Raw genomic sequence first — 21647 nt, 5'->3', positions numbered from 1 at the left:
TACATGGTCCCCCACAGAAGGGGAAAGGGACAAGATCTCCTGAGCAAATTGGGAATGGGGTAAGGAAGTGAGTGGAGAAGGAGTTAGGAGAAAGAGAAGAGAAGATGAGGGGAGAGGAGAACATGAGGGAGCAGGAAGATTGTGTCAGGGGAAGAATAGAGGAGAGCAAGAAAAGAGATACCATAATAGAGAGAGCCATTATAGGTTTGAAGAGAAATCTGACACTAGAGAAATGTTCAGAGACCTACAAGGATGATGCCAACTAATAATTTGAGCACTTAGTGGAGAGGCCACCTTAAATGCCCTACCTGATAATGAGATTAATGACTACCTTCTATGCCATCCTAGAGCCTTCATCCAGTAGCTGATGGAAGCAGAAGCAGACACCCACAGCTAAACACTGAGCCAAACCCCTGGAATCCAGTTGCAGAGAGGGAGAAGTGATGCGCAAAGGGGTCAAGACCGGGCTGCAGAAGCACACAGATAGATGTTTAATAAGTATTTGTTAGTCTTGATATTACAAATGGCAGACCTCCTTAAAGTACAGCTCTGATCATATTACTAGGGTTGAAATGCAGGGGTTCAGACTTGCATGATGACATCCATCACAGATGGTGAAGTGACCTCCCCCAAAGACAAGTCCAAGTCCTAGCCTGCAGAACCAGTGCAAATGGCCTTACTTGGTGAGAAAGTCTTTACAGGTGTAAGCTAAGGATCATGTGGTGAATTTTAAGATCCTTAACTTAGATCTAAATTGAGCCTGGGCTGTAAGTCCAATAACAAGTGGACTTATACTTATATCCTTATAAGTATAAGAAAAGAAGTGACCTACAGGCAAGGGGCTGTGAAGAGGACCATAGATCAGAGCAATGTGTCTACTATCCTGGGAACACCAAGGTCTGTCAGCAGCCATTAGAGAAAAGAAATAAACAGTGTACAGGGTTTCTAAAAGGAACCAATCCCTCCACCACCTCGATTTTGGATTTCTAGCCTCCACAACTCTGAAGGATTAAATTTCTATTACAAGCTATTAACTTGGGTATGGCAGCCCAGTGATACGAAGCCATCCACAACACCCTCATGGCTTCTTATATGCCAGAGCGCTTTCCAACTTGGCTCAACAATCTGGACTTGACCTTATTGTGCCAACAGGCCTCATTATAATTCCACACTCCTTTCCCATAGGATAAGCAGACTAGAACAGCCTCTATCCTGCAGAAGATGCTGCCCATTTTCCTCATGACCCCAGCCTGAATGCTATTCCCCAGTTTGAATTGACAGTGGCTGTAAACTGCCAGTCATGCTAATGCTATTTTATCCTGGGATGTGCACCTGGTAGCCATTTCCAATCTCTAGATGTCAGTGGGCTGAATACAACCATTATCAGGAGCTGGCACTCTAGGCCCTCTGAAACTCAGTGTGCCTGTGACTCAATCACTACTGGAGGGCCCTCTGCATCTCAGCATGTCTGTGATCCAACCACTGCTGGTGATCTCGCCACTCCCAAAACTCAGGATTCACTGCCCAAACCGCACCAACACACTACTGGAAGTATTGTCTGTTCCTGAAATTTTCCTGGTGTCTACTATGATGTTTAATTTATGTTGTAAGAAATATAAGAGCACTTCTTCCCATTGAAGAGATTTGTGCCCACCAAGCTCTCACTCTATTGTTCCTTACCAGGAGACAAAGCAGTTTCTGTCCTAATCCCTAAATGTTTAATGACACCCTCCTCCTACAAACAGGTCATAAAGACATCATACAATTACCCCCAACCTTCCAGACAAACACTTTGTCCATAAGCAAATGGAATGGAATTCCCTTTCTCCATAGTCAGCAAGCATGAATCGAGGAATGGAAGATTCATTCTGGATTTAAATCAGATCACTTACATACTGCATCTCTGGGGCTGGAGAGATGGTTCAAGGGGCAAATCACAAGTGTAAGGACCTGAGTACAGATCCCCAGAACCCACATTATTTCATGTCTGTAATCTCTATGGTCTCATGACTCAGGCTAGTGGGGACAGGGAAATCTAGCCTGGCATACCCAGCTATGGACCACAAGTGGCCCAAACAAGGGGAAAGGTAAGGACTGACATTCAAAGTTGTTGTCTTACCTCCACAGGAACCATGGCTCACATGTGCCCAAATTCACCCACATGTACATGTGCACAAATGTGTGCATGCACACTCTTGCACATGTCCCACCACCACCACCACCACATAAAAATCCATTGTTTGCACTTAAAATGCCTGAAAAGGGGAACTGGCATCTAAAAGATGTATTTTGAACCAATCCATTCTACAGCCTGCCTATCAAGTTCCATACCCCCCTTCATGACTGGCCCTGTGCCTTCCAGGCATCTGTCAATCTAAGCAAAATGACATGGTGACAGCCTGCTCCTTCTCACAGTTCATTACTCATTTGCTGTTAGCTTTGGATCAATGGCAGAACACTTGACAACATATACTAGGTGCTGGGTACATCCCTAGCAATAAGGAAAAAAAATAAAAAAGTAATCTTTCAAAAAAAGAGTAGAGACGAAGACTCAAGAATTCAGTATTCATCAAAGGGAATTCATCTGTTTGAAGAGGCAATGACTAAGAAAAGAAAAAAAATTAGTTCCCTGTCTCAGTACAAAAAGAAATTTCATTCCACCAAACCAACACATATATAGTATTTCTATGAAACTAGATAATGTGGTCAAGAATGGCCTACTGCCCTACCCTGCAGACAAACTTTCCAGGCAGAGATTTTCATCCATGGTCACTGTAAGGATGAAAAAATTCAGCCTAACTCTCCAATGACCCTAGGAAGCTAGAAGTTTAAAAATACTAAATACCTTAAATTCAAGACCCTGCCCTCAGTCAGTAAATAGGCGAAAGGTCACACTCCTTGCCTCTTACCTGACTTTATAAACTGCTTGTGAACCCCCATTTGTCACCCCACCTAGCAGCCGGCACAAATCCAGACCTCCAGGGCTATAGAAAGATGATTGTTCTAAAAAGTGCGGGGTTGGATGGTTTAAATTGATTGGTCCGCACCTCGCGGGCTCTGGATGCTATGAGATGATTGGTTTACGATGCACGGGCTTTGTAGTAACCCTATAAAAGCTGTCTCAATTCTGTACTCAGGGTCCTCAGTTCTCTATCCCTGTGTGGTGTATGACTGTGGACCCCAGTGCACTTGGAATATAAAAGACCTTATGCTTTTACATCAAGACCGCTTCTCATGAGTGATTTGGGGTGTCGCCTTTCCTGAGTGGGAGCGTGAAGGTCCATGCTCTGTGGGTCTTTCAGTCACTGCTATTTCTCTCCTGCTTGTGATGGTCCTGGTACTTGCTGTGTGCTCACAAAGCACGTGCTGAATGCTGCACCCCAAGGAAATGAGCAGCAGTGAGGCTGCAGAAAATGTCTTAAAACACACAAACAGCCCGACCTCCAAGGGAAAATGCAGTCAATACTAGGGATCAAGCCCAGTGGCATGAGCCCTGCCATTAAGCTACATTAGAAGCCAAATATGATTATTTTAGAATAACAATAGCCAGTGTTGATGCAGGGTGAGTGGCCAGGAGCTAAGCACTTGAGATTCATATGCTAATTTAAGGTCATCACTATCCTTATCCTGCTAGAGGAACAAAGAGCAGAGGAGAGGAGTGATTAACCTAAGATCACACTACTAGTGAATGGCCAAATCAGAAGTCACACCCAGGAGCCAGAGTGGCAGCATAGAGGGAACCCTGGTTTACTGGAAGAATTAGGAAATCTCAGTCCTGCTCAGAAAAAGCATTTTTTTCTCATCATAACACTCTTCCCTCCCCAATGCTAAGAAAGAAATCTGGTCGATGCCTTTAAAGAAGATTCTTTTTAAGTTGAGGGAAAAAGTTATTTTTAAGAGAAAACAGCATATTTAATCACCAAAAGAAGCAAAAAAGACTTCTATTCCCCCCTCAAAATCAACCTATTTAAAATATTAATATGGTGTTTATCTACTACCTTTCTTCCAGGAACTGAAAGAGTTTAATATAGCCCATTAATTCTTCCACTATTTTGGTAAAAGAAGAAAGCTAACATCATTATCTATATTTTAACATGAAGGAACAGAAGTGCAAAACCAGCTAGAGTATAGGGAAACAGAGTAAATGTGAATTCCAAGCCAAATGTGAACATGCAATATGGAGACTAGTTTTCTCTGGAGTGTTTGCTGAATGTGGATGGCTTCCCAGAAGCACTCTGGGCACTGATGCATACAGATGCTTAAAGAAAGCTGTAGTGTGACAGCTTTGTCAGTGAGCCCTGTGGTGAATAGCCTTTTTTAATGAAATAAAAATATTAGTTAAAGGGATTCTCAGAGGTGACAATGAAGCGATGGAGGGAACAAAGTTGATTGGGACCTTCAGCGTTTGTGACCCTGCTGCCTGAAGATGGTGTGGCCCAGTCTGCATTTGTCCTAAGGCCCAGGTGATGTGTACACAGCTTAGGCCCTGGACCACACTTTGAGAACCAATCATGTCATGGAGCTCAACACTGAGAATGGCCCTACAAAAGACAGCAGAGCCATAGAACTCACCACACCCAGGCCTGCACTCCAGCACTGTCACTGACTAGCTATGTGACTGTCTACAACCTGTGTAATTGGCTGCTTTGTACATCAGCTATTTTTTTTTTTTTTGAAAAAGATGGACTTACAGCCGTAATTTCACACACAGAATCAGTTCAATCGTTGTTAGTGACCACATATTTTGTAAAGAGTCAAGCTATGCTTAGCAACCTTCTCAAATGTTACAGAAGCTCTCACTCACAAGTTATCTATAATTAGGAAATATTCCTTCCAAGAGGTTGGGCAGTCCCTAGGGAAATTAATACCAGGCAGAAATCTTAATTATGGGACTCATCCTGAAACTCGTGAGGCCAGGGACTTTGATCAACTGGGAATATTGCTTTAGGACATGAACTCACTAGGCTTGCCTTAAAAGTCCTCTCAGCAAGGGTAGGGACTCTAACTTTGATACATTTCCAGAGAGTTAAGTAACAAATTATCAAATTTTAATGATGTTGGCAAGGACAGCTGCATCTGATGGAGGTACATTCAAGAATACTTAGTGAGAATTTTAATGAAGACTTCCTCCCTCTCTAGGTTGCACCCAGAAGCGAGGATAGTGAGTACAGGCTGAAAACTGGGATGGTGAAAACAATGTCTGACTTTCTGAAGTTCCTTGACAGAATTTTCTACTGAGCAATAGGGAGTTTAGTCTTACAGCTGCTGAGAGCCAGAGGTGTCGGTACACACACAATCTTAGTCCTTGGGGTAGTAAAGAAAAAAGTATCAGAAGTTCAAGGCAGGCTCAGCTACATAGCCTCATAAACTACATGAGACCCTGACACCACAGAACACAAAATAAGGAAAATAAAAATATCTACTGTTTGTTCACTGAAAGACAGAGTGGCTGAAGCATCATTTACACTCAAAATTTCCATGGCTTTATGTTTTCCCTGGCACTGTGTACAGGCAAACAGACTGTGCTATGGATTTTAAAAATGATTGGTCTAGTGGAGTGTGTTTAGCATCTCACAAATATTCAGTCCCACATGCTTGCCCTGCCCCAGCCTCATCCCCAGATGACACTGAAGGCTTCAGTTTTTCACTATAGTCAGATAATAAACAACCCCCACACACACAAAGTACATGAATTGTTTCTAAGTTATAATACATTGAATTAGTCTATAGACTGACTTTATGGGCCCCTAAGAAAGGGCATACTTGGCTGGGGAGATAGTTTAGGGAGCAAAGGTTCTTACAGTGCAAGCCAGAAGACCTGAGTACAAGTACCTAGTACTCATGTGAAAATCTGGGCATGGTAGTGTATGTCTGTAACTCTAGCACTGTAGAGGTGGAGGCAAAGGGATTCTTGGAGCTTCCTTGACAGCCAGTCTAGTTCAATGCTTAAATTCCAAGCTCTGTGAGAGGCCCTGACTCTGTGAGAGGGGGAAGGAGGTAAGGAGGAAGGAAAGAAGGGAAGGAGGGAAGGAGGGAGGGAGGAAGGAAAGAAGGGAAGGAGGGAAGGAGGGAGGGAGGAAGGAAAGGAGGGAGGAAGGAAGGAAGGAAGGAGAGAGTGATTGAGGAAAACACACAATGTCAGCCTCTGGCCTCTGCAAGAACTTTGCATGCACACACACACACACACACACACACACACACACACACACACACACACACACTACAGACTTAAACAAAAAAAAATTTTTTTAAAAAATACATTTTTTTCTGTGGCCTGTACCTATTGAGTATGGGCCTGCCTGTCGCTAGAATTTGCCTTTCCTGATGCCCATTTTGTGCCTAAAACTTGTAAAATGAAAGCAGCCTCTTATAACACGAATTAATAAAACACTAAAATACTGTTATTTTGGTCCAAACTTTAAGTTGATGATCAGAAAAGCAAAGCGGCTAGCTCTCACCTCAAGCTCAGGCCGAAAGGGCTGATTCACACATGAATTGTTCACCAAGTCTCAAACTACTGCCTTTCCTCAGTGTGGCTGGAGAATCCTGAGACTTCAATGTCTTCCTATCTTCCTGGATACTGAGCCTTCCAATGTTCAGTGTGGCTGGCGAAGGAATGCCTCCTACTGAATACTGAAGACCCTGCTTCTATCTTTTTTTTATATACCCATCTAGTGCTGAGATTGAAGGTGTGTGATCTGTTACTCTTTTAGACTGATTCAATTTCACGTATCCCTGGTAGCCTTGAACTCAGAAAGATCCATCTACCTCTTAATCCTGAGCCTTGAGATTAAAGGTGTGTACTACCACCTCCTAGTTTCTGGCTGCTGGGATTAAAGGTTTGTGCCTGATTTCTATGGCTTGTGGTTGACTTTGCTTTCTGAATACCCAGGCAAGATTTAGTAAATCATAAATAATATATCACTACAACTTCTGAATTCATACATGGAGGCAAACAGCTCCCATGCGAGTTCAGATAATGCAGTAATTGCTACCTGGTAATAAATATAGCCTAGTCATATAGACAAGCACATGCAAAAGAAGCACTTAGACCTTAGCCAAGAATGACAGTTGAGCCCCCAGTCAACAGCCAGGGAAACTCCACATCCCTGTGGATGACACTGTCTTGGAAATAGTCGAGCTGGCCCCACTGGTGCTATTTGGAAGCAAAGGCTACATAGTTGGCTATTTGAACCCACTAAATGTGGCCTAACTTCACTCCACTAAGCAGCAACAAGTAATCCATGAGCCAACTAGAGATTCACACAGTAGGTAGGCTCAGTTTATGACTGTTGTCCAAAAATTCATCTTGATGCAGCTTACTTACCCCAGGATTCTGTCCTGGTACTTCACAGAACACATTGATAGAAAAAAAAAATTAGCAAATGTACACATTTTTTGATGCTACCAATACCAGTTTCACTCTACTATCCTGCTCTTTAAATTTGATTTTTATGTCAAAGATGAAGTCTAGGAAGAAACTTTTTAACCCTGTTTTGGTCATTGAATAATCTAAGTCTGACACTTTAAATATACATGACAACATTAGTCTATTAACATATCACCTTTGTACAATTTTTTTGTGTTTATTTTTGTCTTAAGAACATTTTTAAAATGTAATGTCTTTTTACGAGGTAATGTCTTAATTGACTAAATGTTGTCACAAGTATATAAAATTGCTTGTATCTCATTGTTTGGGGTCCATGTATTAGCTACAGAGCACATTGAGAAGCAGCCCATCCCCCAGCTTTACTTCATTTGCCTTCAAAAATCCATGCATTCCCTTAAGAAAAATAATTTTACTTTTATTTGTATTCATGTGTCTGTGTATGTCAATGCAGGTACCATGCAGGTCAGGGAGCTGGAATGTCCCTGTATCTTGAGCGGGCTTTCCAACATGAGTGCTGGAAACCGAACATGGGCAAAAGCAGTATATACTTTTCTGATGATGAGGAATGGGTGCAGCAACACAGAGCCTGTAATTTTAACTCTTCATCTTCATGCCATTCACTTGTCTATCCACTTTTGTAAAGCAAGTAAAAGTTACAAAGACAACGAGAACAGATGAGCACATGTTTCTGAGCAAATCAAAGTTCTAGTATTGTTCCCTTCTAAGCTCAGAGTTAAGACCCACATATGCAGGGTAACAGACAGAGACTCGTTCTCAAAGGGTCTCAGTTCTCTACAAATCCATTTCTGTAGGTTTTGCCTCTCTGGGTCATCCTGCCTGCTAGTGAATAGCAGCTGGCAATAGCCACTGTTTACCAATCAAGGAGGCTAGACTATATACTGGGCTTGTATATTTACCTTTGCAGCAGTGGGGTTTTCTGAAACTTCTGCAAACAGATACTTTCAACCTCATGAAATGTTTCCTGGGAATTGAATACAGAGAGACAGACACCTACATGGGAAATGTAAATATTATTTACATAGCACATTTGTCTTCTGTTGTCTATAGGGACAAAGAGGTAAGCATACTGAGAAGAGATCCCTATTTGGACTGCCTTGAGCTCCATCCTTGCCTTCCTTGCCAAGTTATTTGATGCTGGAGTTTCAGTTTCCTGGTCCACATAAAGTGATGGGAACCATCTCCTTCACAAATGAAGCCAGATATGAAGTTTGGGAAAGCACATTTATGGAACTTTACAAAGGGACATCATAATAATGTTAGTGACATTACTAGAAACCTCTTAATTATGTCTACATACAGAAGAAGACTACCATGGCTATCTGTTCAGCACTTGAAGTATTATTTTTATCTTAACTGCAATGATAATTCTTTATCATAGACAATTTCAATTATCCTTCCAACCCTCCCAGTATGGATGATTTGTGAAGATTGAATGAAGTAACATCAATGTCTTATTACATTAGCACACAGTGAGACAAACCAAGCATACTCCTACCCTGAGAGCCTCAGCCAGAGGTCTCCTCACTAATAGAAAGACTTCTACCAGTTGATTACCCTCCATGCTTGGATCAGCTGATGTTGATGCCCTGTCCATCCCCAAAATACCTGCCACTATGATGGCTGGTTCACAGGAAACTGGCCATCTCCCAGTGTCCTGCCTTTCTGCTTTGCCACGTGGAAACCCTGACTCCATGAAACACAACCAAGCAATGCAATGTAGAGAGTAGGGCAGAGGCTGAAACAATGATGGATGAAAATAGCACCCCTTCTCACTGCAGCACTTTTTATATACTTTCTAGATGATTCCTCAGTTGGTTCTCTGAAGATTTAGACCAACTTCTCTATAGTGGTAATTATCATTCATGATACCAAAGGAATCCAGACCTGATCTCCCCCTTCCCTTTTCCTGTGTTTATTTTCACTTGGACTTCCTGACTCAGTTTCAAGATAAATAATACTGTAACCTTGTCTCAAGTCTCCTCCTTTGGAGATGACAAGTAAGACACCAAACAAAGAGGGATGCACCTGACTTGCCAAGACTATCATTAGCCCTTGCCGGGAATCTAAGATGGTCCTTGCCAGCGTAAGTGAGTGTCTGGCATTTGCAGTTTCTCTAGTGAGAGCAATCACATCAGCTGTGTCGTTGTAGGATCTCTATTCTCTATATTCCCTGGGCAGCAGAATCCTACTGAGATTGAAAAATGTCTAGATTCAGTGTTTCTATTATTAACAAACCTGCCTATGTATTCTAGTGACTATAAACACTTTGTAAAACCATAAAAGCTGTACTTCAACTATATTGTCCTCAGCATCTAATTGAGATAGTTGCTGGTTCCCTGTCTTTGTGATATTTGGGTCCTTTTCCATCTGATCTTAGATTCAACTGCAGACCCATTTCATGCTGACCCAAATTTGAGAAAACAAATGAAATAATGTCTTTGGCTCTCTGCCTGTCCACAATCAAGTTGACAAGACAACTGCATGCATAAACAGTCCTGATTTAAGATGAACCCCTGTTAGTGCTGTAATACGAGCATAGAAGGAAATATGCTGGGGGAAAGAGAGATTTGTTTCCACAGAGAAGATCAGGAAAAAATTAGGCATTCAGCCATTTTTAGACTTTGTGCCATCTCACAGAGCTAGGCAACATGGCCAGTAAAAGCATAAGTATTAATATGAAGGCATGCAAAAATTGCCCTTAGCCCTGCAAACAATCTGTAGCTACAGGAGGGTTTATGTGAATGACACAGTTTGTTGTGTATTGCAGAGTTCCTCCAGGGAATCATGCCAAGTGGCCACCGGAGTATGTTGTTGATCAGGGAGAAGTCAGAGATAGCTCAAGGAGAGAAGCTGGGCCCATGTTGAAATAATGGTAGCATCTTCAGGGATGTCAGGCTGATCCTGGAGAACAGTACTCAGGTTCACATCCCATGGATTTTCTCTATACTTGGAGTGAAATTGCTTCTTGGTCCATAAAAGCAAGGCTTGTCCATCTTGTCCTGAGTTGTGTCTCATTTTTAGTTGCCATAGTTCACAAGCAAGATAGCATGAGCTAATTTCCTATGATGCTCTGGCAATCCTTATCTAGGCTTCCCCAGTTCTAGCCCACCATTATGTAACACATTATCAGTCAAGTCATAAGGATTATGTCCCCTAAAGCCCTAACCATCTTCTGAATTTTACCTCTTAGTTTTATGCTGATATATCCCATTTGGATTTTTGCCATTTGTACTCCTCTTTAACCTTCTATTTCTTTTCTTTGCAATACAGACAATGTTCTGGGGGCTATTACACTTCTGAAGCTAGCTATCAAGCCATTTAATGAGTGGCTGAGAGGGGGGTAGTGGACAGATAGGCTCTAGTGGAAGTCTTCACTCTAGAGATTAAAACTCAAAGATCTACTTCTGGAATTGGCAGATGAATCCTATTGCTTCAGTATGTAATATGTTATCAAACAATCACATCCATTCATTTACATATTACCTATAATTGTTTCTCTGTAGAGATGAAGAAATTTAGCAATTTTAACACAGAAAACCTTTGCCCTTGTATGAGAGAAGTATCAGAGATTAATAAAAACTCATGAAAAGAAAACTCAGTGTACATGCATAATGTAAATACTTAGTGTTAGTTATTATAATTACCATTATTATTTCAGAATTTCTACTCATTGATCTGTATGAATTAAGAACTCTGCATCCTTGAATTTGCTATAAAAGTAGATGTACAAGGCATACTGAACTTTTCAGCTCCTAGATCACTCCTTTTCACAAATTTCATTTCAATGAGGGTGAGATATGACATTCTTCATTCTTTTTTTGTCAATTGTATAATATTTTTTATTTTATTTATAGTTTACATATTGATCCCAGCTCCTTCTCCCTTCTTCCTTCCCTCCCTTCCTTTCTCTTTCCCTCTCTCCCACTCTCCTATGGCCCCCGACCACCCTCCCCTCCCATCTCCCCACACACTCCACATATAGGGTGATGCCTTCTTGGAGGAGTCATCTAAATCTGTCAAGTCATTTGGAGTAGGGACTAGGCCCTCCCTCCTGCCTCTAGGTTAAGGGAGTATCCCTCCAAGGGGAATGTACTCCCAAAGTAGTTTTGTGCACCAGGAATACATCCTGGTTCCACTGTCCGAGGTCCCTTAGACTGCCCAGGCCTTCTAGCTGAGACCCATGTTCAGGGGGTCTGAGTTTGTCCAATGCAGGATTCTCCGCTATCAGTCTGGGGGCCGATTAGCTACTCCTTGTTCAGGTCATCTGTCTCTGTGTGTTTCTATAGCCTGGTCTTGTCCTCCTTCTATGCATCTGGATTCCAGTTCGGTTCAGTGTTTAGTTGTGGGTGTCTGCTTCTGTTTCCATCAGCTACTAGATGAGGGCTCTATGATGGTGGGTATGTTAGTCATCAATCTCATTATCAGGGAAGGGCATTTATGGCAGCCTTTCTACTGCTGCTCAAATTGTTAGTTGGGGTCAGTCTTGTAGGTCTCTGATCATTTCTCTAGAGTCCGTTTTCTCTTCAAACCTATAATGGCTCCCTCTTTTATGATCTCTCTATCTCTATCTCTCTCTCTCTCCACTCATTTATTCCTCCCCTGACTCAATCTTCCTAGTCCCACAGACTGGGAAAGATCTTCACCAATCCTACATCTGACAAAGGGCTGATCTCCAAAATATACAAAGAACGCAAGTAACTAGTCAACAAAACATCAAAAACCCTATTTTAAAAATGGGGTACAGAACTGAGTAGAGAATTCTCAATATCGGAAATCAAAAGCCTGAAAGACACTTAAGTGCTCAACATCCTTAGCTATCAGGTAAATGCAAATCAAAACAACTTTGAGATACCATCTTACTCCTACCAGAATGGCTAAAATTAGAAACTCCAATGACAACTTATGCTGGAGAGGATGTGGAGAAAAGAGAACACTCCTCCACTGCTGGTGGGAGTGCAAACTCATACAGCCATTTTGGATATCAGAATGGTGGTTCCTCAGGAAAAGTGGATGGCACTTGAAGAAACCATCCTGAATGAGGTAACCCATTCACAAAAAGATGAATATGGTATGCACTCACTCATATACGGATTTTAGCCATAGAGCAAAGGACCACCAGCCAGAGAAACTAGGATACAAGGAGGTTTCTAAGAGATTCATATAAGGTCCCTCACAGAAAGGTAAAGGGACAAGATCTCCTGAGCATATTGGGAGTGGGGGCGGGCAAGTGAGTGGAGAGGTAACTAAGAGAAAGAGAAGGGAGGAGAGGAAAGCAGGAGATATGATGTTCTATCCTTCTCTGCTACCTTCTCCAAAGCTCCATTAGGCTTAGACCTGCTTCAGTGTCCAAATCTCAGTACCATAGACTCTGAAGAAGAGTACACATGTGCTTTTCCTCCTAAATTCTGAGTCCCAATCAAATTGAGGATTATTAATGCAACCTGAAACCAAGATTAAAGACTTTAAAACTTTTCAAGCCAAAAGAGAACCATAAAAATCCAGCTGTCTTATTTCTTATAAATTAGGTGGTTGCTTCTCTTCAATGAGTATTATCAACTTATAACTAAAACACATTTGCCCTCTTCTTATCCATTTCTTTCACATTTCTTCATTTCTAGAGTTACTGACCCTTTCAAGCAAGCACTCATCCCTGCATCTGTTTTTTCCATCATTTACTCATCCTACTGACATTCACTAAGAATCCTTAAGTGAGATGCATTGACCAAAGTTCTAGAAACACAAGAACGAATGGGCAACTATTGATATTTAATGTGAAGACAAATATTCATGCAACGAAATGTTCATTAGGAAAAATGAAAACTAAATTCCAACATTAGCATTCAGACTTAAGACAAAAAAAAAGTTCTCATCTACCACACACTCCCACTGTGACTCATCCCTTTGTGACAAGCCCAAAAGATGAGGTCAAATGATCAAGTAATGGAACCTCTGAGCCAAATCAAACCTTATCTCGTGTGTGTGTGTGTGTGTGTGTGTGTGTGTGTGTGTGTGTGTGTGTGTGTATGTGTGTGTTTAAGTTGCCATGCAAAATAATGGGTTTCATTGTGGTCGTATAGCCAGGTTGTGGTTCTTACTCTCCCCTCTCCTCCACTGCCTGCTATCATCTCTCCCTTTCCATCTTGTGCTTCCTTTCTTCTCTCCAAGTCATTCCTCCTTCTGCTCTCATGTCACATGGGTTTCCATCACCCTTTCCATTTCCCTAACTGGGCATCACCATCTTTATGATGTCATAACCTACACACAGGCACACACACATAGAGTTTAAACATAGATTCCATTTACATCTGTGAGAAGACGTGCAGTACTTGTTTTTCTGAAACTGGCTTATTTCAGTTACTCTAATGATTTCTATTCCCATTCTTTTCCCTGCAAATATAATGTTCTCTCTCTCTCTCTCTCTCTCTCTCTCTCTCTCTCTCTCTCTCTGCAGTGAAATCTTTTAAGAGCTAGACTAAAGGCATAGTAATAAAGAGCTTAGAGAGGAGGTAGATGATTGCTTGCCCACCATCTTTGTTGGTCTTTATCAATCTATTTCATCATTACTATTTTATCATTACTATTATTTAATTATTTTCTTATGCAATACAACACATTCTTAAAAACTGAGAAATAATTCCATTGGGTTTTCTTTATCCAGTCATCTGTTTGTGAACAATCTAGGCTTGTTCCATTACTTATGTATTGTGAACACTACATCCATAAATGTGAATTTGCAAATATTTGTGTGGTATGTTGAGTTAGGGTTTCTCAAGTCCTAGACAGGTATAGCTGTATCCTTTGATAATTTAATTTCCACATCTATTGCACCATATCTACCAGTATTCACTTAGTGAAACGAAACTCCCAAAGTGTGGTGCATGTGTTTTTGGTGTGTGTGTGTGTGTGTGGTGTGTGTGTGTGTGAGAGAGAGAGAGAGAGAGAGAGAGAGAGAGAGATAGAGAGAGAGAGACAGAGACAGAGACAGAGAGAGCAATGTTCCCTGCATTAATATGTGATTACTTTCTTTATTCCTTCTGAAGACTAACTTTAGTTTGAAGTCTACTTTATCAGATATCAGAAAAACTATGCCAGCTTGTTTTAGACCTCCATTCACTTGAAAAATTGGCTTCCACTCTGTGACTCTTAATCTATGGGTTTCTTTGCCAATGTGATATGGTTCTTTTGTTGTTGTTTATTTACATATTTCTTTGTATTGTGGTTTGTTTGTAGGTGGAGTTTTCCTGCCCTGACTGTCTGCTCCCCATCCTGGCAACTTCTTCCAAATTACCACACTGAGGTTTGTATTAATTATAAATGCTCAGCCAATAGCTCAGGCTTATTACTAACTAGCTCTTGCTTTTGAAGTTAACCCATATTCCTTATTTACGCTCTGCTACATGGCAGTACCTTTATCAACATGGCAAGTTTATCTCCTGTTCTCTCTGTGCCTGGCTCAAGACTCCACTCACTCAACCCTTCTCCTTCTGAACATTCTGAGTTTGGCTCTCCCTCTCAATCTTATTCTATTCAGCTATTGGAAGAGTGAGCTTGTTTATTAAACAAATAACAGTGTCAAATCTTCACAGTGTACAAAGGGATTATTCCATAGCATATGTTTATTAGAAACAACAAATAAATATATATTTTTAAATCTACTGAGTACTTTTTTGGTGAGTTGCTGTCATTTACATACAAAATTAGTACTGGGAAATGTTAATTCCTATAATTTTAGTTGTTGTTTTTCTGCTTGGCTGGATTTTTTTGTTGTACTTTTATTCTTATCTCTTAACATTAGAGTTTGTTGATTAACTGTGCTGGACAAGGATTCTGTCTTAGTGTCCTGTGATCATTGCTTCCCCTTGTGGAATATTTTACCAAGCTTGTTTTTCTCCTTTTTATATGGAATCCTCTGTGCATATTGTACATATCCTCTGCAGTGCTGGCTTGACAGTCATTGACTGTCTAACTTCATACTTATCTGTAAATGTCCTTATCTCTCCATCCATTGATGAATATAATAATCCTGCTTGGCAGGTGTATGCTTTCAAGACAATATACCATCCCATGCTTTCTTGGCTTTTAGTGTTGTTAATGTGAAATCTGATGTTATTCTGTTTCTACCTTCAGGTACAGTCTAGTGTTTTCTCCTTATATCTTGTAATATCTTGGTTTCTATTTTGTACCTGAACTCTAACATATCATGGAAAGATTCTTCTCTGATCATTTCTATTTAGGGTTCTAAATGTCTTTTATGTTTGGGTATCTATTTCTTTATATTTGTATCTGCTATCATTTTAATGAATAAATTCTATGCCTTAGTTTTATCTTAGCATTTTCTTCTATCCCATGGATTCTTTGGCTCGGTCTCTTGGTTGTGTCTTGGAGTTCTTGGTTAGTGTGGTCATGCTCAACTATTTTTTCTTTATTAATGTTTGAATGTAGTATGTCACCATCCTTGCCTTCTGCCTCTGATAGTCTTCCTTTTTCTTGGTCAAGTGTACACATGATGCTATCCACTGCTTTTTATTTGATTCATTGAGCTCTTTATTTCCAATACCACATTTTTTTTTCTGATCTCAATCTCTTCAATGAATTTTTCTTCCATGTTGTTGACTTTTTTATCCATATGCTGATCTTCTCTCCATTTTGATGATTGTTTGCTCTGTGTTGATAAAATTCTTTTCTGGGTTCCACACAACTTCATCTGACTGTAACCTCCTTACTTTCACTGGTCATCTTTGCTAGTAAACAGTTTAGCCAACAGATTACCCAATTCAGTGTCTTTGAATTCAGTGGTTAAGGAGTTACAATTTTTGAAGGACTCTAGGACTCGTATAGCCTTGCAATTTGTGTATCTTGTGTTTTCATGTTGCAATTTACACAGCTTTTTCTTTGGGCATCTCCTCTGCTTTTATTGGAAATCTTCACTACTCCTGAGTGTTTAATTCTCAGTGTCACTCACTGAGGGGAAAACAAATCTGTAATAGCAACAACTTCAAACCACATGAGATAAAGAAATACATTTATCATCAATCAAGGCCCACCAATAATCGTCAAAGATTATGAAGTGGAAAATAGTAAAACTAATTTGGAATGTGCTAACAAATTTAAAAACCAGTTATACCAATACAAAAATGTAAAAATACAAAATATAGAAATAGAAAATGAATGATACAAAAGAATGGACAGGGAAAGGGAAAAAATAAAGGCAAAGCAAGAATGAGTAAGTGAAAGGAAAAAAGGACAAGGCATAGAGAAAAATATTATAGAGGAAAAGAGAAAAGACAAAGAGTAGAAAAAAAAAAGAAAAAGGAAGGATTTTTACAAAGTTGAGAATTTTTTAAAACTACAATAAATATAATTAGATAATTCTTTAAAAACAATTAAGTTTAAAAATACTAGAGCCAGAATACTATTAAAACATACTAGATGGAAAGGCAGGATCTGGAGTTTAAAAAAAAAAAGAAAAACGATGGATCCAGAATGAAAAATACAAACAAAAGTAGGCATGCTTTTAAGTTACAAGAGAGTGAAAAATCCTGCCAGATATGTTGTAAAAAGCAGGCAGGGTCATTGGGGGTGGGAACAAAGAATAGCTGGAACCGATTTTCTGCGAGGCTTCAAAACATGGAGACATCCAGTGAGGTGCACAAGGGTGGGGTCAATTGGCTTGTGGATGTGTCCTCTTTTCCATGGTTACTGCTGATGCTGATCCTGATATTACTTACGAGAGATGTATTAACTTTTGTGACTTCCCTTTTTCTTACCGGGGGTATCAGCTCACTTACATTCCCAGCCGCTGAACAAGGCTGATTCTCACCCTCCCAGATTGTACATTTAGGGTATCTAATGTTCTGTTTGTGCCTTCCAAGTACCTTAGGCACCACTAAGATCTGTTCAGTCAGAGCACCTGCTCTTATACATGCAATACATTGAGCTCCCAAAGGGGGCAGCAGACAAGGGGGCTCCTGGTTTGACCTACCCAGTGACTTCAGCCTTGGGAGCTCTCATACTTCATTGTTACTCTCAGCTGGTGAGACCTATTCTCTCCCTGGCACGGGGCACACCTCCCTACCCTGGCTCCAGCTTCCCAATTTGCCTCCCAGAACTGTCTCTCCTTCCTTGTGCTGGGACAGATTAAATCCAGGCTTTTCCACTTGGGTGCTTTCCTGTTTCTGGCCCAAGAGTAGAAGAAGTGAGACACCAGTCACTGGATTTTCTTGTCACTTTCAAGCAGTGACTGAATTCAACCAGTGGCAAAGGGTTTGTTATTATTATTATTTACCAGAAATCTATAGACATTTCAGAAATAATTCCCTGGAGATGGGAAATACTAAATTAGTCCTAACATGTTAAAACTGTAATATCTGTTTAGAATACCCCACATTGCTAAAATGCAATGTTGATTTCCTTTAAAGTACTAGTAAGGAAATATGTAAGGAAAAAAAACCTGTGTGAAACAGTCATATAGACAAATTATAGGACCCACTAATAAACTCAAGCAGAGATATTCAACTAAGTTTTAACCAGAGAATTGAGGAGGCACGATGTGAAAAGGCTAAGCTTTTCAATAATCAGAAGAAGCAGGAGAGGACACTCACATATTACAAAATTAAATTTAACTCATATCATATACATAATCTACTCAAAATGGATTAAAGATTTAAATGCGAGACTAAAACCAACCATAAGACTCCTAGAAGGAAACACAGAAGAAAAGCCTGTTTACAACCATCTTAGCCAGGACATTTTATTTAATAAGACACCAGAAAACACAGACAAGAGCAAAAATAAACAGTGGAACCACATTAATCAAAAACAAACAAACAAAAAACTCTTCCAAAGTCAACAATAAAACTAGAAGGTAGAGACCAGAGATAGGGAAACATCAGCAAACCACCCACCAGCTATGAGAATAAATACCCAAAATAGCAAAAAAAAAAAAAAAAAAAAAAAAAAAACAAGAAATGCCAAAGGACCAGGACCTGTATAGATTATTCCCATAGCAATGGCATACAAGTGACCAATAGGTATAGGAAGACAAAAATGTTCAGTGTCATTATTCATGAGAGGAACCCAAATCAAACCACAAAGAGTTGTTACTGCATACCTATTAGGATGTATACAATCAAAATCACAGGAATGGTCTGAGGGCTTCACACAGTGGTCAAGTACAGCCTATTACACATGAGGTCCTGAGTTTGTACTCAGACCACAGAAAAATAAGAAGTTAAAAAAAAAAAAGTGTCAGTGTGGGTAAGAACACTGTTGAATGCAAATGTAAACTGATTGAACCATTAAAGAAAGCAGGATGAATTTTCTCAGATCTTCAAAATAAAACTGCCATCTGAACAGGAGTCATGCTTCCAGGTGTGTGTGTGTGCGCACACACACACACACACACACAATGCAGACCCAAGAAAAATTAATAAGCAGTTCATACAGAAATCGTATTCCAATGTCCAATGCCAAATTGTTCCCAACAGCCAAGATATGGAAATAGCCAAAGTATTTGTGGATAGATAACTACACAGACAGGGTGTACGAACAGCAGAATATTAGCCAGTGTAAGAAGGCTGACCTACTGTCTGTGACTGTAGTCATGAAACAGAAGGCACAAATGATCCACACAGTAGTTTTTCCTTAGTAGTGTATATAACCTGAGATTATGTGAGAAAAGATTTCAGCGGTGGGGAATGGCATGAAATGTGCATATTAGAGGAAATGCAGTTTCATTTATAAAAGATAAGTCAGTCTAGATCACACATATATACATATACCAGAGGTTACCAAAACCTTTGCCAATACTGGAAATGTGTAGGGGAGTGAATTTAGGTAGTGTGCATATGCAGTGTGATCATGAGATGAGACATGTGTTCATTGACTTGACAATAGTAATCACTGTATATTAAAACATCATGCTAAGCTGGGAGGGTATGTGTGGTGGTGCATACCTACAATCTCAGCACTTGGGAGGTTGAGAAAGACAGGAGGGTTACTGTTATGAGTAAGGTTTTTCTGCCAGCCTGGTTCCAGAACTGTGCCAGCTCCAAATAACATGCATCTATATTTGATATAATTTTGTTGGCCAGTTACTTGTTTCTTATCAGCTAGCTCTGTCTTAATTATTAACCAATTTCTACTAATCTGAGTATTTCCACATGGTCTCATCTTACCGGAGAGAGGGGCTGGTGTTCTACTTTCTCCAGTCTCTCCATGCTGACTCCTCCCTACTACTTCCTCTCTCCTCCTAGTCTCCTAGCCCTGCCTATCTTGCTTTCCTATTGGCCAACAGTGCTTTATTCATTAACCAATAAGAGAAACATGTTTACAGAATAACATCTCCCATCATGTTACCATGAATTTGAGGTCAACTTGGGCTGCAAGTTCAAAGCCAGAGTGAACTATAGAATGAGATCCTGTCTTAAGCAAGTAAACAAACAATCAAGCCCCCAAAATCATACTATATAGCATAAATATATCCAATAAAAATAATACAAAATATGAACTATTTTGTAGCAAGAAAAAATAAAAATATTAAGTGGTAAGCTCTACCTAGTCAATTTCTTCCCTGAATGGTCTGAATTTCACTGAGCCTATTGGTTTCCTTTTCTGAATGGAGAAAAAGAATGAATAATTTGAGTATTGAAAAAATGTCAAAATTCCAAGAAAAAATACTTCCATAGACACATTTTGGGGAAAAATTCAAACAAATAATTTTCTTTGTGAAACAACAAGATATCTTTGCTTACATGAGTGAGGTTTTGTCAAGAACACATTCAGAATCAATAAACTCCAAGTTCTTGCATTTGTCATGGTAAGGAGCTTAGCAATCAGGATGCCCTGAATCCTGAACAATCAGAAGCAGGCTTCCTTCAAGCATTTTCACACAATGTGACACTTTAACACCAGCAGATGACAGTATTCTAATCATCCCAGTTAAAGTTAGAGGCAGTCACTGAGAGGTATATGAAAACGGCAAGAGGGAAGAAGTTTCAAAGGCAAAGTTCAATGTTAATGACACTGTCCATGAGGACAACAGAGTTGACTATTGGCTGTCCTTTCAGGGCTATTCATTTGAAACTGGGAATGCTAGAGCACTGTGTGGGAAGGCCAAACTTGTCCTTCCCACATCCAACCCTTAGACTGCAGTGAATGAGGAGACCTATGTTGAAGCATGAGGATGTGCAGTGGATTGCTACCACACTGACACTGTGTGCTCAGCAGAAAGAGAGGCTCAGAAGTGTGAATGGTGAACATTCTATGTCAAATCCAAGACACAGCACCACTACCCTTATTCTACCTAAACACATTGCTGTGTCTTACACATTTATTTACCCTGTCATTTGTCTTATTGTCTCAAAGTCAGATTGTGTGAGGTCTTTGCAAGGAGTCACTTGTTTCCTCTTACGGCTTGCCTGAGGTGAATGTACAACCTTTACTAAATGACCATCACATTAAATGAAGTAATTCTATAATAAAATTACCATGACTATTGAAACAGTGAGTGCAGCTGTATAATATAGAACATTCAAATAGATGGAGTAACATTGCTTAAGCTGTCTATATTTGTGCAGTAATGAGACAGAGGACAGTCTGACATGACACAAAGGGGTCCACAGTTCCAACAACAAGAATTTCTTGTACTTCAGACAACACTCTCCTCCCCCACACCGATTGCTCTGCTCTAAATTAGATTCTACAGGAAATTTTTACTTTAGCAATTTCACAATGTAGGGCATGGTGTCTTTAAACACAGTCCTAAAGAGAAACCCTAATAAATCACTATTTTGGACAATAGCCATGTCTCTGGTATAAACTAGAATAGAAGATAAATGACTCTGCAGAGGGCATTCACCTAAATAGGTTTTTCCTTGGTGACAATGACAGTCCCCTACCTGGGTCATGGGGTGTGATGGAATCTCTGAGGAAGTTGAGAAGTCAAGATGTTAGTGAAGTGAGTTCAAGCCCTTTAACTGAACACCCTTTCCTACACTAATCTTGACCAAGAGTCAAAGACATCAGGAGAAAAAGATTAAGCAAATGATTTTAAGAGTTTTTTTTTTCCCCTAAGGGTAAAGCAAACATCAGGATGGAAACAAATTAATTCAACCAGGGAAGTAAAAAGTCAGCCAATAAAAGATGAGAACAAGAACAAAGAATTTGACCGAAGAGGGACAAAGGAAGCACAGAATGGGGCCCAAGAGTGAGGTTGGGAGAATGATGCCTGGGGGAG

Source organism: Phodopus roborovskii, unplaced genomic scaffold (assembly GCF_943737965.1).
Source record: "Phodopus roborovskii unplaced genomic scaffold, PHOROB, whole genome shotgun sequence".
NCBI classification, from domain to species: Eukaryota; Metazoa; Chordata; class Mammalia; order Rodentia; family Cricetidae; genus Phodopus; species Phodopus roborovskii.
Note: the sequence above shows the minus strand (reverse complement) of the source record.